Source organism: Phocoena sinus, chromosome 2, assembly GCF_008692025.1.
Source record: "Phocoena sinus isolate mPhoSin1 chromosome 2, mPhoSin1.pri, whole genome shotgun sequence".
NCBI lineage: Eukaryota > Metazoa > Chordata > Mammalia > Artiodactyla > Phocoenidae > Phocoena > Phocoena sinus.
Genome location: NC_045764.1, coordinates 153,569,394 through 153,586,765, shown reverse-complemented (window position 1 = coordinate 153,586,765; position 17,372 = coordinate 153,569,394). Strand labels below are relative to the sequence as shown.

General features: G+C 42.4%; 1 protein-coding gene across 11 annotated transcripts in view; it reads right to left on the bottom strand.

Moving 5' to 3' along the window:
- Positions 1 to 17,372, bottom strand: part of NRXN3 (neurexin 3) — a 1,706,389-nt gene that overhangs the window by 1,457,304 nt on the left and 231,713 nt on the right. Inside the window, exon 1 of one of the 11 annotated variants that reach the window (XM_032624308.1) lies at positions 8,817 to 8,974. The exons of the other annotated variants lie outside the window; for them this stretch is intronic. The gene's annotated coding sequence lies outside the window, so the exon portion shown is untranslated. Of the gene's footprint in view, positions 1 to 8,816; positions 8,975 to 17,372 lie in introns of those variants that run through there. 11 annotated transcript variants of the gene reach the window in all.

The following is a 17,372-nucleotide window of genomic DNA, read 5'->3' as shown; positions in this document are numbered from 1 at the left end:
AATGCCTTCCATATTCTTAAGAAGTTTCTTGTCTCCATACCAAAGATTTTGGTTTAAATAACAGGTTAAAAACCAAAAAGTGGTCAAGCAAAGAAAATGAGAGACTTCCTGTGACAACGTGAGAGTTAGATAACCACAGCAGGCCACCCTGCTGACTTCTCAGCCTCACCACCACTCTGAAGAGTAAACGCCAACAGAGGAAATCATTTCCAAATGGAACTACAGGGGATGCAGTTCAAGAGAAAGGGAGGGCAGAATTAATACTGGCTGATCGTACCAGGAAACCACAGGCTTGGTCTATGGAGTCTGCAGAATAGTGACTGAGAGCACGAGCTCTAAAGTTAGACCATGTGGGTGGAAATCCTCACCCTACCGCTTACTAGCAGGGTAGTGGTTAACCTTGGGCAAGCTACTTCACATTTTCTGACATTAGTTTCCCCATACGAATATGAGGATGATAATGATACATCTTTCTAGGGTATCATTATAGCGTGTGGAGTAACGTGTGTCTGGCGCATAGCAAGTGCCCGTGATGCTAGCGATGAGCTTGGGCCCTAGAGGCCAGGTTATGCAGCAGGAAAAACACCTCCAAAATCTTAGTCCCTCGATACACCAAAAGTTATTCTCCCTCGTACTGCATTGGCCAAGGGTAGGAGGTCAGGCACGCTAAATAGCCACCATCCCAAATGTTAAGGCGACTGAGCCAAAAGTCACATACTGGCAATAAAACGCTCTGATCCAGAAGTTACAGACCTCATTCTGACCCACTACTCATTGGCCGGACTTAGTCACATGGCCCCTTCCTACAACAAGGGGTCCAGGAAGTGTCACCCTACTACAACCCACATGAGGAGAGAACTGGCCATCTGTGAGCAGTACTGAAGTCCTGCCCTCTGTGCTCGGCAATTACATACACTTTCTGTTTAAATCTCACAACCGGCCTAGGATGTGGGGATTAGAATTAGCCCCATTCTAAAATTAAGAAATTGAGGCATAGAGGGGTTAAGGAACTTGCTTAAGGCCACGCCACTGGCAATTGTAAGGGTTATTTCCCAAAGGGAAGTGAAATCATAGGCACACAGAATCTCGGAGTTGGAAAAGGACATCTGAGGTCCATGAAATCCAACCTCTCACCCAACGTGGTAATCTGTTCTATAAGTAAATCACAGAAGCATGAAAGTAGGGTCATCCCTTGGAAAAAAAAAACAACCTGGCAGCCAACCTGGCCCCATGCTTGGACAGGGGAACGTTAGGAACAACTGCTCTGGTGGACTTGGATTTTACAGAAATGTCTATGTATGGCCATTTTAGGGGGCTCCCCCAATACCAGATGGGGTGCTCTTGGGCTATATCCTTCCACGAACTGCCACGCAGCAACATTTTGAATCGTAAAATCCCACTAATGATGTAAAGAATTGTAACAAGGCCAGGCTTTAACATGAATTGTCTCATATCCTCACAGTAACTTTGCCGGCAAGTGTCATTACCCTGATTTTACTGAGCAAAATTCTGAGGTGAGAGATTCAGTTTACTTCCAAAGATGACATAGCTAGGCAGGGGCAGAGCAGGGACTGCTCAACACAAGTGGCTCTGATCCAATGACTGTGTTGCAGGAAGGGCGGGGCCCATTGAGCCTCCATTTTTCTGTGGTCTGGTGCAACTGCTCAAAAAATATTAAATCCAAAAAGAAAGAAAGAAACATTAACTACAAGTTAATTTTGGTCACTTATTATCGACATGCTTAGTGTCATGAAGTCATGTATTGAGTTGAGGGGAAAACTTCCAAGTTGTTGAGTATCTAAATTAGAGTTTTTACAGACAGGGAGGAAAAAGCTGAAGCTGATATTACGTTTTCTACCACGGGCTGAGCTTGTGCCAGGCTTTACATAACATTATTTCATTCAGTTTTTACGATTTCTTGATGAAGTAGCTATTTCTATTATCCCCATTTACAGATTAGGAAAGCTAGACTTGATGAGAGTAAGTGAATTATCCAAAGTCACGTAGGTAAGTAGTGTCAGTGTTCTCTACCAAGTTGCCTTTGCCAGGGTCAAGGGAAGAACATCACTGAGCAGTACTACTCAGTGCACGAGGCCCTGCCTCCCCACCTAGTAGCCCCTATAGGATATGCCTCAAGTCTGTGTCCAGTGGATTTTTTTTTTTTTTTTTTTTTTTTGCGGTACGCGGGCCTCTCACTGTTGTGGCCTCTCCTGTTGCGGAGCACAGGCTCTGGACTCGCAGGCTGAGCGGTCATGGCTCACGGGCCCAGCTGCTCCGCGGCATGTGGGATCGTGCCCCGGACCGGGGCACGAACCCGTGTCCCCTGCATCGGCAGGCGGACTCTCAACCACCTCACCACCAGGGAAGTCCCCAGTGGAGTTTTAGTCATTCCAGAGTTTGGTTTCTTTTTCTTCATCCTTACAGAGAGGCTGCCAGAAAGTCACATCTTTCCATTAAGGAGGTTTCTCTTCAGCAACTGAAACCTCAGGGCTTTTCTCTTGACTTGAATCCAATGTTCCAACTCAGCCCTCCTGACATCAGCCACCCCCACCCACATATCTCCTCATATGCTGTTACCCACCCAACACCATCTGTAGGAGCAAAGATGTTCTGGGTCCCTCTGCTCTAGATAAGAACCCTGACTCAGGAGTGAAAGAACTACAGGGCCACTGAAACAGCCAATCTATGCATTACGGTCTCTTGAGCCATTCCTTCTTATTCTCCATGTCCCTGAGCCACGCTGGGGAACTGCTGAGGCTTCATATGTTGATTGGTAAGAAGGAGGATAAGAGGGTGTGGGTGTCCTGGATGCTGCCAGCCCTGGAGAGAAAATACTGTCTGAAGGACCTAAGATATAAGTCATCACTTGAGAAGTTTCCAGTGAAGAAGTCATCACCTTTGTCCAGGGTGAACTGAATTTTCTTGAGGATTCACTGGTTACCCTCTCTCATTCCACCCTTATACCAACTGGCCTAAGATAATCAGTATAACTTCTTTTTCTGGGCACAGTGACTGCTCCAGGAAGAAGCAGGCAACTTAGTAGGGTCAATAAAAGAAAAGCCCAGGATTCTTTTCCCGATTATTCAGAAAAGGAGCTCTTATGTTACCCCACCCCCACCCCCAGACAGAAGCTAAGCGGAGTGAGATCTGGAGCTGCTACATTAATCCGGTGATCGTAAGGCAAGAGGAGAACAGAACGAAGCTGAAAGATGAGAACATGAAACCTGGCACCGTCACATGAGACTCTGCGTCAAGCTGTACCTCAATCCAGAACAACTCCTAGACTTTCTCCTTATGGACTCCACTAAAATCCCCTTTTGGCTTAAAGCAGTTTGGGTAGGCCCAGTCACTTACAATCAAAACAGTCCTGATAGAGTACCATAAGTCAAAAAAAAAAAAAAAGGTCGCTCAGTCACAATGTCTAGTCAGAATAGTTGAGACTGAGGTCCACCTGCCCAACAGTCTCCCTCCATCCGCGTGCCACTTTATTGCCCATTGCCCTTCAGCCTCACGACCAGAACCGGCTTCGGGAAAATAAAGAAGCAAGCCCAAATATTCCCAAATGCCCTCTGCCCCCTTAGGCTCTGCCCTCTCCCACCCCAGGTGCCAAATGTTTGAATGCTAGTCCAAATGACAGTTTCTATTAATAGCTGAGAAACAGAGAAGTTGGTTGGGACAGCCATTCAGGAACAGCTCTCAGGCTGAGATGGAATCCCCGTCCCGCTCCACCAGAAATGTCCATGCTCAACCTGACTTATGACGATGGTGTAACGCGTTTCTTCATTCCTCCAGCACGCAGAGGGGAGGCCCGCCAGGAACTCTTCCTGCCTTGAGGACTGTCACACTCATGAGAATTTTCTGATACTTGTCTTTTTTGCAGCATCCTAAAGTCAGCTCCTCGGAGGCACCTACAAAACAGGCTTGTTCTTCAGTCCCTAGGCTGCCATCAAATCAGTAAAGAGTTGTGAGCAGTCAGCTGTGTTTCTGTTTTCAGAGGAAAAGAACCTTGAGCAGAGTTACTGTAAAAGAAAATCTGTTGCAAGGGGAGGAAGGCGGTTCTGACGGAGAAAGAGATTCCCCACCAAAGAAAGAAAGCATTTTCATGGGCTAAATTTCTCTTGGTGTGGACCACAAGTCCCGTACAGTGTTAACAATTTCTTCTATTGTCTTCTTGTTCTGATGTATGCTTGGGAGAGCAGAAGTATAGACAGGTAATTCAGTTGGGTAAGTAAATTGCCTCTCCCCGCTGACAAGCTGTTAAGCGGGCACTTCTAGCATTGCACAGCCTTAGATTAAGTTTCCCAGAGCCCAGCTGAATGCGGATGGTGAAATGAGAGCTCAGAGGGGTAGGGGAGGATATCTCCCTCAAGACATGGGAAGACTTGGGGATGGTCTTCCCTGCGGAAACAAGCACCTCGGCTGATGTGTACTTGTTAAACATCTCTATAAAATGGGGGGAAATCGTGACTTCAGACACATGGTAGGTTAGAGGCAGAAGGACCTAGTTCTTTCCCATGAATATTCCTAGAAATACAGACTAATGCCTATCTTACAAACAGGAGAAGTTTAGGAACTCAGGGCCTAAATGTTTCACTAAATTTTACCTATCTCATTATCTCATTCCTCATTCATTCAAAAACCATTTGTTGAGTCCTCTTTATGCCACGTACGGCGAGGCAGCAATTATAAGAGTTCAGTGAGGAATGAGGCAGCATTGGAACACTAGGGATGAACAGGATGGTGTGGGTTTAAGCGGGATTTGGTTATAAAATCAATAGGACTTCGTTGACTGATGGGATGTGTAAAGGCAGAACGGAGAGGCTAAGCAGCAGAAAAGAGAGGCAAAGACATGGAAGCTAGGGATGATTCCCAAGTGTAACTGGGTGTGGGGTGGCATCATTTACAAAGGAACAAAGCACGGGTGGAGGAAGCTCAGAGGATGACTGCAGTGTGGCACTCAAAGAGTCAACACTCAGGACTCCTGATGCCCGTCAGAACCCTGGCTGTCATTCCATCAACCGTCAAGTCACTTCTGCAGCCCTTTGCACCTGCTAAATCTAGTTTGACTCAAACACAGGCAGGAATGGCCTTCCAAAGCATAACCTGGGTTTCTCTACTAGGATAACAAAGCCTGAATGTAAAATAATTCTATCTGAGGAAGGAAGAGAAGAAATACTCTGTTGGGGGCTTACTAGCAGTCAGGCATGCTGTTGCCTACTTTCTTGTTTGATCCTCACAAACCTGGAAGGAACTCTCACCCCCACTTTAAAGATAAGGCTCAGAAATTAAAGTAATTTGTAAAAAAAAAAAAAAATTGTCAAATGAGGAACAGTAGAAACAGACCAAGCTTATGTCTCCTGATTCCTCCTAGGACAGCATTCTTTCCCATTACCCATGAAACTTCTCTGAGAAAGAAAAAAATACACAAGCTCTATGGTTTGATGGACCAAACACTGAGCTTCCTCCTCAAGACTTCAGCATAAACCCCCAGATGCATAAGCCCCTTGAACAAACCTAGGCATTGGTTAATAGAGGGTTGGTGAAACAACAAGTGTTGCATCATCCTAGGACCATTCAACAGGCTTCCAATCCCTGAGACCCGCTCTCTGTCTCCTTACAGGCTGCTTTAGCCCTGAGCAGATGGTGACCTATAAGACCCAACTTATACTGGAGGGCGTGGCCAGGAACCAACATCAATGGACCCTTATGGTACAGGGCTTGTGCAGCCCCAGAGCAGAGATAGAGAATCTTAGGAGCAACCAGGGGAAGGACCACCACCCATTTACACTGATATGACCCATCCTACTGGATATACTAATTTATGCCTCATTATTCTAAGACCCATCCCCCCATCCCCCGCCCACTAGAGTTCAAGAGGGAGTTATCAAGTGCAACACGGCGGTTCAAGGGTCAGATGGCACTGGTAAGAAGTCATAGCTGGCAAAGGCAGAGTTGCAGAACTGGTATCCTGACTCCTGACCCAGACCCACGCACCCCTAGGTGCCACCACTGCTCCTGCTGTGAGTATTTCTGCTCCCCTTGCCTCTCTAAGTCCTCTGCTAGGGGATGCTGGTAGGCCACCAAGCATCCATCTCCCCTGCTCCCACCCTCATTTTCCTCTGGGGAACTTGCCTCTATGCTAGTTTCACTTATGCGCTCTGGGGGAAAGTGCTGAATGGCCCATTTCATTTATTTGTCTCCCCCAGGCCACAGTTGGTCCAATGAGAGAAAGTGAGCTCAGGAACTGTCTGGGGGCCTTCAACTCCTGCAATCATCCCACTGCCAGGAGGGAAGGGGGCTACTGCTACTGGGTGGGAGAGTCTAGAAGTCAGTGGGCAGATCCTGAGGATAAAGCCAACACAGAAGGAGACGAGAACACACTGGAGGAAATCCAGACCTTGGTGACGTCTCCTCAGGTACATGAGCCAATAAACCCTCCTTTTTGTTTAAGTCAGTTTGGACTGAGCTTCTTTGGCATCTGCTCAAGGCCCACCTTAATTTCTACTCCTCTATGGGCCCTCCCTAAGCAAACTTTTCAACCCTTAACGTGTCTTATAAAAGAGTCTTTTCTGAAGGTGTCTTTCCTTACAATGTGTGGTGTTGTTGAAACAAACCCATACTTCAAAGTAAACAGTTTCAATTATGATTCATCTATTCACTAGCTGTGCGATCTTAGGCAAGGTGCTTAAAACATGTCTCAGTTCCCTCATTCATGAAGTGGAAAAAACTCTTTTCCCTCCCAAGATAAATAAATGAGACAATGGAACAGCATCTCCTACGTAGGCAACAGAGTAGACCTCGTGGGGTAAGGGACCCCTGCAGTTGACTCTCAAGTGCACAAGGACTCTATGCCCTACACATAGCAGATGCTAAGTCAATATTTCTGTGCGGGCCGAGTGAATGAATGTGTGCCTCCCCCAGCTCCAGGTCAGAACCTGGGAATATGAGCTGAGCCAAGTCGACCCAGCATGTAAAGCATCTGTCCACAATCCACTTGGCTCCCAGGCAGGCTCCCAGCCCTGGCAGCTGCAGGAATTCATCAGCGCACCCGGAATCCCCTCCCCATCCACAGCACTCACACTCAATGCAAATCAAGCCGACAAGCCTGTGTCGTTTTATGTAAACTGCAGCCGGTGACAAAGACACTGAGCAGAGGAGGAAGTGGTCAGTGATAACAGAATATTTTAGTAGCTGAGAAAATAACAGAATATTATATTAAGCAGGGAGACCATGGGAACGCAGACCATACTTCTCCCGTTTCAGTTTCAAATATGGGGAGAAAAAGTAAGCAGAGCACCATGTGGCTAGAAAAGAGCAGCCCGGGATAAAGAGTGGAGAAGCACCACCCAACTATCTGCTTTAGCACCTGCCGAGGGCATGTGTGCAACCAGCCCTCCACGTACGACTCAGTCACCCGTGCCACTGTGACCTGCCTTCTGCTGAGAGGAGGGCCAAGCGTCTGTCTACTTTCCTCCGTGTCTGCAGTATCTGGAATGAGGTTGGTGGAAGATGAAGTTGAAATAAATCCTTAAATCAAGAATTACATTTCCGTCATCTGTAGGCCATGTCACTGCAGAACCACAGAAGATCGACCTCTGGATGAAGGCTTATCTTTTGTCATTTTTATCTCTAATGACGCTAATCTGCATTAAGTCTGTCTTATAACCTACTTGAAATTCTCCTGGAACCAGGTGGTTAATAAATGAGAGACAGAAATGAATGGATAGATAGATAGATAGAAAAATAGACAGACAGACAGACAGATAGATAGGATTTGTGTCTCCCTGTCCAATGCTTCCACTTGAGGATATTACTCTACTATTCAGGAGAACTCATCTCTCCTTCATAATTTACCCTCCAGTTAGGATTAGTTTTTCTTATTACTCCACCTTGACATTCAAGGATAACCCAGCATATGAACCTGAGCTCACCGAAAAAGTACACATTTTGGTACTAATATTCAATCAACATGCATTTACTAAGCATTCACTCTGATCCACACAGTGAACTGAATGAGGCACAGTTCCTCATTCCCTCAAGCCAATCATTGCCATCCTAATAATTATCTCCAGAGTCGTATTACGATTTCTACTAAACTCCAGAGCAATAGAACATTTCCCTTCCCCATTGTAATTTCCCAGTCCCTCATTCATATCCCTTGCCTGGACATTCCCTTGCCCCCAGGAAAGTCAACCCAGGTGCCTCTGGAAACTGGGAGGCTGCAGGCAACATCTGGTGCACCAAGGGAACGTGTTTGCCTCAGCCCAGCTCAAAATAGCATCTGACAAGCCTGAATCACACAAGTTCTGAAAAACTCACAAGAAATAACCTAAGAAATCTAGAGCTGCCCCCTCCCATTTCACTCCCTGTCTGGCTGCTTACTGACTTCTTCAGCCTGTACTGACAGCATGCAACCCTGCTTCTGTCTGCCTGCTCCCATGCAGTGGTAACTAAACAAGCAGGAAAAAAACACAAAAGAAAAAAAAGAGAGAGAGAGAGAGAAATAGGGAACATCACAGCTATATCTCATGCCAAAGATCCTGTCCTGGAGCCAGGCACCAGCCTGGAGATAAAATTTCCAAGCAAAACGGAAGAAAATGCCCGAGTCCCCTTCCCTTCCTTTTGTTCGTGCCCCTACCTCTTCCCCCAGGGCCACGTAGTTCATCTGGCTGATGCAAACCTCTGCTCCACATTTAAGCTTCCAAATACCACTTCTGCACCAATAAAATGTGCCTGCTGTAAGCGAACGGGGTACGGCACACCCCACCACAGCTCTCATAGCTTTTCTTTTTTTAAAGGTGACCTGAAAGACTTACCTGCCAAGCTCGAGTTAATTTCACTGCAGAAATGGAAGTACAGGGTACATTTCTCTAGGAAAGCACCAGCTCAGGGAGCAGAAACCACGAAGAGGGGGACACCACATTCCCTAAGCCCTCCAGTCCTGTGTCTCTCCCGGAGCAATTGATAATCTCACGAACACCTACAACAGTGTGCAGGAAGCTGCCTTCCTAACGCCGCCCTCGGTGTTCGTGATTCTGCAACTCTCTCACCCTTCAAATCTTAGTAAAGCGCTGGCAATTAGAGACCTGCACACATCTGGGGCCTGGGAGGGCGTGTTTTGTGCATACACTGGGAGCTTCAGCCAGCAAAGGGGACACTCAGCAGCCTCATCCTCTGTCCGGGGATTTCTTTGCATCTGCAGATTGTGTCATGCCGAACCTATCTCCTTGCTCAGTGTGAATCACCTACTTAGGAAGTCACGTGGACCCAAGATTCCCAGAATGCGAGCTCTGTTCTGGGAAATACCGGGGGTATCTACTCTCTTATTAGCAACAACCTTTAAATAACTACTTTGATCAGAATGCATGACTAGAGAGGATATTATGAAGTGGAGTTGCTATTGCCGTGAGCCGAAAAGAAGTCAGCGCAGAAGCCAGCTTTCTTCCTACAGCAAACAGTTCCCCGGGGCCCCTTCTTCCTACTGGCTGGTTCAGAGTTTCCAGGTAGCTACAAACATCTGGAATACTCCGGAATAAATGCAAGGGTCTTGAAATCCTCTTGTTTCAGACCTGTGACGCAGCAGTCCTAATCCCAGGGTTAGCTGAGCCACCCAAGAATATTTTAGATTGAATCTGTCGTTTCTTTGCTCCTACTTTAGACAAGAAGCAGAAACGAGGGGGTAGGATGCTACACGTGGATTGGTCATCTCGTGTTGCTAACAAGTATAGACTCAATTGTTACCTAAACCTCTCAGAGGGCAAGAGCATCATTATTACTTCTTATTAACAGTGTTAACATCAACTTTAATAACAGAAGCAGCTGGCCTTTGTTATGCTGCGAGTACTGTTCACAGCACTTTTCATGCATTATCTCATTCAATATCCCAACGATTTTATGAGATCTGTGTACCTGGCATTCTCCCCATTTTAGAAATGAGAATACCTGGTGGTGGAGATGCTTAGTAACCTGCTCATGGTCACGTGATTAAAGGTGGCTTCAAGATCAGAAACCAGATCCATCTAACTTCAGAATACTGCTCTGTTCTACCACGTTGAGGAGGCACTCAGAGTAAACCCTACATCATTTATATCTTTCATATTTGAAATCTATGACCATTTATGTGTACCTCACTTTCAGGTTACTCTTCTGCTATATCATCATAGCAGAATATCATCACATGCTTGAGGTCTCAGAGAGAATGACCAAGTTTCTTAAAAGAACAAACTGCTTTTATGCACTTGGGTAGCACCTTCTTGCTTATAATTCATGTAAATATAAATTTCCTAAGAATTATTACAAACTCAATTTTTAAAAAAACATAGATCCACTTAATAAATCATTGTTCTCTTTACTGAATGTTCTTGAATGTGATTTTTTAAAATTTTAAGTAATCACTTATTCTGACTTCTCACCAATTCAGACTTTTCTTGTTATCAAATGATAAAGGTATGCTTGTAGAACTTTTCTTCAGAGATGTTTAATACTCATAACATCCTCAGGGCAGATAGAAAGTATCATTTTCCTCATCTTTTCAATATACAGAGGAGCATGCATAGACCCTTACCAGGTCAGTGACACACAACACACAATGTATAATAAACCACAGCGCTCAGAACAGTTCATCAGCCATTCAGAGATTCATCACTCACTACGTGCAGGGAGACTGAAACACCATTTTAAAGAGCACAATAACGCTTTAAAGTTGTGTGCTTTGGAATCCAGCTAACCTGGGATCAAACCCAGGCTCCCAAACTCACTAGTTTGATCTGGCCAAGGCATTAAAAGTAATCCCATGAAATAAACTAAGCACTTGAGGGTTAATAGACTGACAGCTAGGTAAAATTTCTGTAAAAGATTCTCACCAAGTTCAAGAAGGGAAAACTGTTGCCTCTTTGGTGGAGGAGGATGTTAGGTCCTAAAAACACAACCAGTAAAATTACTATCAGACATAGGAAGAAGCGAAAACTTTCTTTAGAGGTCAGGGAAATTTTCAGATGTAACCTTTCTGTCTCTTACCTATTGCATTAGGAATGGAATGGATGGAAGGAATAACCTACTACTTCTTGGCTCCAAGGTCAACTCATAATAAGAGACTGCTATATTTTTTCTATTTCTGAGAGAATTTTCTCTTAAGAAAAGTATCTTTTCTACCATGGCCACATCATTTCCCTTTTAATATTCTTAGTAGAATAAAGTAAAACGATTTGCAGTTATTTCTCTGCAAATACTCAAAACTGAGGGAAAAGCAAGAGAACAAAACTCAGTATAGCCAATTATTTATTTTATTTTCTGTTCCTTATCCCTTAAAAGTAAAAGAAAACAATGAATGTAGTGTAGATGAAAGGCACCAGAAAATTTCCTCTAGTTGTAATTAATTCTAGTTTCCCTCTGAAACTATTAGCATCTTGAGGGAAGGGCTTCACTTCTGTTTTGCATTTTTCCAGAGGACTTGTTCCACAAACGGGCAAGTCAATGGCTAGAGGTAACTGACAAAAGCAATTAAAGACCATGACAGTGCTGTGACTTTCCAAGGATCTAGTAAAACAAGGGTATGGCTACAGTGATAGCAAATACAAATTATTATCCAAAATAGGCAATATATAGCCAGTTATTAAGGCCCAGTTAAGCATGGGTTCACAAGGCAGCAGTTAAAAGTTGAACGTGATAGAGCAGGACACAGTAGTTAGAAGTTGGTACCAAAATAAGTGAAAACAGAAGAAAGGTTTAAGGCCATTAGAAGCAGTAAAACAGAGAGATGGAAAATTCTCCTCCACTGGGCCAGAGACTAAGGAGAGTCCAGTACCTCAGAGAGCTCCCTGGGAGCCTTACCCTGAGTCCCTCAAGAGTCAGCCTATAGCTGACCATCAAATGGTCCCTCAGTTATCATACATTTATCAAGTGCTTTGGTGTTTTCAAAACAAATGCACAGACTTCCAGACCTCCACTTCAGAGAAGATGGAGTAGACATCTCTGTTCCTATTCCTTCTATTAAGTACAACTAAAAACCCTAGACGTGATATGTAAAATAAGCACAAACAGACTCTGAATGGTAGAGAGAAGGGAGACTGAGTAGGGACCTCGGGACCTAAAGAATGACCTATCAGTGAGTTCCTTGAGTTTTCTTTCTGTCTCATATATCTCAGACTTAGCTACTGGTGAAACTGGACATAGAAATACCATAGGGTGCAAATGAAAAAAAGAGCCCCATGAAGCCAAAGAACCAGGAAAGGTCTAGGAAGGCAGAAAACTTTGACAAAGTAATTGCTGCACTCCAGCCAAACACCATAAGAAAAAAGAGTGGTTTCACTTACCCAGATCGGCAAAGAGCAGGTGGGGAATCTAAACCTCCAACCTTGCCAGGCTATAATGAGGCATCCCAACTTGCCCATCCGTGTGGTGTCAGAAAAGGCCAAGTGGTTGCCAGAACTTTCATCTCTGCCATGCAATAACAAAATCCCCCACCTTCACGGTGTCAAGTGAGCACCACATGTGGAGCCTGAATTTTTTTTACAGTAATAAGCAACCACTCTCCATGCCCTCCGGGCTTGTGTCAGAGGAGGTCTTATACCACCATCTTGCTGTAAGGAAGCAACTCCTCCACTATCATCTTGGTCTCAGTGGAGGCTAGCAGGGAGTCGGGCCTCCAAATCCTTCTCAAGAGTAACAAGCCCCCTCAAGTACCAACGGTGAGTAGAGAACCTACACTTCCACCTGGACTGAGTGGTAAGGGGGTGGTTCCCCGCACCGTTCCCTAACAGAACAGTGTCAGACAGAGCCAGGTAAATCAGAAAGTTTAAGTAAGATACAGAGTCTCATAACATACTAACAAAATGCTCAGATTTCAGTTGAAGATTAGGAGTAATAGCAAGAACCAAGACAATCTCAAACTGAATGAAAGGAGACATCATTAGAGGCCAACAGTGAGATGACAGAGATGTTAGAATTCTCTGACAAAGATTTTTAAGTGGCTATCATAAAAGTGCTTCGATGAGCAATTATCAGCACATTTAAAACAAATGAAAAAATAAAGTCTCAAAAAAGAAATTAAAGTATCAGCAAATAAAAGGACAGTATAGGGCTTCCCTGGTGGCACAGTGGTTGAGAGTCCACCTGCCGATGCAGGGCACACGGGTTCGTGCCCCGATCTGGGAAGATCCCACATGCCGCAGAGCGGCTAGGCCCGTGAGCCATGGCCACTGAGCCTGTGCGTCCAGAGTCTGTGCTCCGCAACGGGAGAGGCCACAACAGTCAGAGGCCCAAGTACTGCAAAAAAACAAACAAACAAAAAAAGACAGTATAAATAAGAACAAAATGGACATTTTAGAACTGAAAAACACAGTAACCAAATGAAAAGCTCAGTGGATGGCACAACAGTAGAATGCAGGACACAGAGGGAAAAAAAATCAGTGAAGTGGGAGACAGAACAATAGAAATTACCTAATCTGAGCAAAAGAGAGAAAAGAGATAGAAAAATAATGAGCAGAGCCACAGGGACCTGTGGACTATAACAAAAGATGTAACATTTATTATGTTATTGAAGTCCCAGAAGAAGAGGGGAAAGGATGCATGGCTGAAAAAAAAGTCAAAGAAGTAATGACTTAAAACTTCCCAAACGTGGTAAAAGATATCAACCTACAGATTCAAGAAGATGAATGAACTGCTAGCAGATTAAATCCAAAAAAAAAAAAAAAAAAAAATCCACACCATGACATATACAATAGACTGAATTGTGCCCCTCAAATTCCTATGTTGAAGCTCTAACCCCCATTGTGACTGTATGTGGAGATAGGACTTATAGGAGGTAATTAAGGTTAAATGAGTTCATATGGGTGTGGTCCTAATCCAGTAGGATTACTGGCCTATAAGAAGAGGAAGAAAGAGAGAGTTCTCTGTCTCTGCCATGTGAGGACACAGCAAGAAGGCAGCAGCCATCTGAAAGTCAGGAAGAGAGCTCTCACTAGAACCCAACTATACAGGTACCCTAATCCCAGACTTCCAGCCTCCAGAAATGTGAGAAAATTCATTTTTGTTGTTTAAGCCACCTAGTCTGTAGTATTTTGTCATGGCAGTCCAAGCTGATTAAGACAACACATCACAGCCAAACTTCGAAAATTAAAGACAAAGAAAAAAATCTTGAAAACAGCCAGAGAAATATGACATCTCACCAATAATGGAAAAGTAATTTAAATGACAGTGGATTTCTCATCAGAAACCACAGAAGCCAGAAGGAAGTGACACAACATTTTTCAAATGCTGAAAACAACTGTCTACCTAGAATTTTCATCTAGTAAACATGTCCTTCAGGAGTTAGAGCAAATCAAGATATTTTCAAATGAAAGAAAATTGAAAGAATTTGTTGCCAGCTCCTCTACCTTAAAATAACGGCTAATGGAAGTTCTCTAAATGGAGGAAATGACAAAAGAAAGAATCTTAAAACATCAGGAAGGAAGGAACAACCCAATAGGCAGAAATACGGGTAAATAAAGTAGACTTTTCATCTCCCCTTGATTCTTCTAAATTATGTCTGACAATTGAAGTAAAAACTGCTACACTGTCTGATGTGGTTCTAAATGCAAGTAGAGAAATTATTTAATGTTATACTATAAATGGGTAAAAAAGACACAAAGGGAGGTTTATATGAGGTTTCTACATTTCACACAAACCGTTAAAATGATGATACCAGTAGACTGTGATTTTGTATATGTATATGTGTGTGTATGTGTGAAATATATAGAGCAAACACTAAAAAAAGCTACACAAAGAAATACACTCAAAGCACTAAGGATAAATCAAAACACTAAATCTAAAAAAGAAAACTCAAGTAACCAACAGGAATGCAGAGAAAAGAAAAGAGGAATAAAGAAGCAGAGAGAACAAACAAAAAAAAATGGTAAACTTATGCCCTAACATATGAATAATGACAATAAATATAAAAGGCCTAAATATATGAACTAAAAGACAGAGAATGGCAGGATGGATTGAAAACATGACCCAACTAAATGCTGCCTAAGAGAAACTCATTTCCGGTATAATGACATAGACAGGATGAAAATAAAATGAAGGAAAACATACATCACGCAAAAATTAATTTATAAAAAAGTAGGAGTGGCTTTATTAATATCATATAAATTAGACTTCAAGACAAAAATTACCATATACAGAAAAGATTATCGTATAATGAAAAAAGGATCAATTTACCAAGAATACATAAGCCTATGTGTGACTGTACCAAACAACAGAGCTACAAAATATGTGAAGCAAAAATTGTAAAAACTGAAAGGAGAAGTAGGCCAATCCAATTATATTTGAAAACTACATACCCCTCTCTCTTCAACTGATAGAACAAGTAAAGTAGAAAATTACAGAAGAACTGAACAACACCATCAACCAACAGTATCTAACTGACATTTATAGAACAGTCCCCACAACAGAAGAAGAATACACATTACTTTCAAGTATCCATGGAAAGCCCACATCCAAAACAGCCCACATCCTGGGCCATAAAACTTACCTTGACAAAATTAAAAGACTTGAAATCATACAGAGTGCATGTGCCAACCAAAATGGAAACAAACTAGAGAAAATTAACAAAAAAGTAACAGGAAATTCTCCAAACAGTTATAAACTAAACAGGACACTTCTAAATAATACATAAGTAATAAAAGGAATCTGAGAAAAATCAAATAATATGTTAAACTGAAGGAAAATAAAAATACAACATATTAAAATTTGTGGGACAGACTTAAAGCAGTACTGAGAAAGAAATTTATAGCACTAACTGCATACATAGAAAAGAGGAAAAGTCTCAGATCAATCATCTAAGCTCATACCTCAAGAATCTAGAAAAAGAGCAAAATAAATCCAAAGCAAGGAGAAGAAAGAAGAGTAAAAACTAATAAAAATGAAAACAAAAAAACACTGTAGAAACCAATGAAACAGAGATGGTTCCTTGAATAGATCAATAAAATTGGAAAAACCTCTTGCCGAGGCTAACAGAGAAAAAAGAGAGAAGACACAAACTCTCAATATTACAAATGAAACATGAGATGTCACTGTAAACCTTCAGACATCAAAAGAATAATAAAAGAATACTACAAACAATTCTACATACATAAAGTTGACAATGTAAATGAAATGGACCATTTCCTCAAAAAACACTAGCTACCACAAATCATCCAGTATGAAATAGATAATTTGAATAGTCACTGAACTATCAATGAACTTGAATCAATAATTAAAATACTCCCCAAAATGAAATCTCTAGGCCCAGATGGTTGCACTAGAAAATCCTACCAAAATTTAAATAATTAACACTAATTCTCTATAACACCTTCCTGAAACAAAGGAGAAGGGAACATTCCAATTCATTTTATGAAGCTGGCATTACTCTGATACCAAAATGAGACAAAGTACAAAAAAGAAAACTGCAGATCAATACCCTTCAGGAACATAGGCACAAAAATCCTTAACAAAATATTAGCAAATAGAATTTATCAATACATACATAGAACTCTAAACCATGAGCAACTGGGGTTTATTCCAAGGATATGAGGTTGGTTCAATATTCAAAAAATGTACCAGTGTAATCCACCATGTTCCCAGGCTCACAAAGAAAAATCACATTATCATATCAACAGATGCAGAAAAAGCATTTGAAGACATTTAACAACATTCATGATTTTTTTTAAACTCTCAGAAAAATTTGAATAGAAGGGAACTTCCTTATCTTGATAGAGAACATCTATAAAAAGCCTACAGTAAACAACGGTGGATGACTGAATGCTTTCCCCTGAAGATCAGGAACAAGGCAAGGATGTGTCATCATTCTTATTCAACATGGTGTTGAAAATTCTTGCCAGTGAAATAAAGCAAGAAAAGAACGCATACAGAATTGAAGGAAGAAATAAAACTGTCCCTATCTGTAGATGACATGATTTTCTATGTAGAAAATCCCAAGGAATACACACACACACACACACACACACACACACACACACACACCTAGAACTAAAATGTGAGTTCAGCAAGGTCACAGGACACAAGATAAACATACAAAAATCCATTATGGGACTTCCCTGGGGGTCCAGTGGTTAAGACTTTGCCTTTCAATGAAGGGGGTGCAGGTTCGACCCCTGATCAGGGAGCTAAGATCCCACCTGCCTCACAGCCAAAAAACCAAAACATAAAACAGGAGCAATATGTAACAAATTCAATAAAGACTTTAAAAATGGTCCACATCAAAAAGATCTTTAAAAAATCTATTGTATTTCTATGTACTAACAATGAACACATGGACATGAAAATTTTAAAGATAACACCATTTACAATTGCTCAAAAAAATTAAGTACTTGATATAAATCTAACAGGACTTG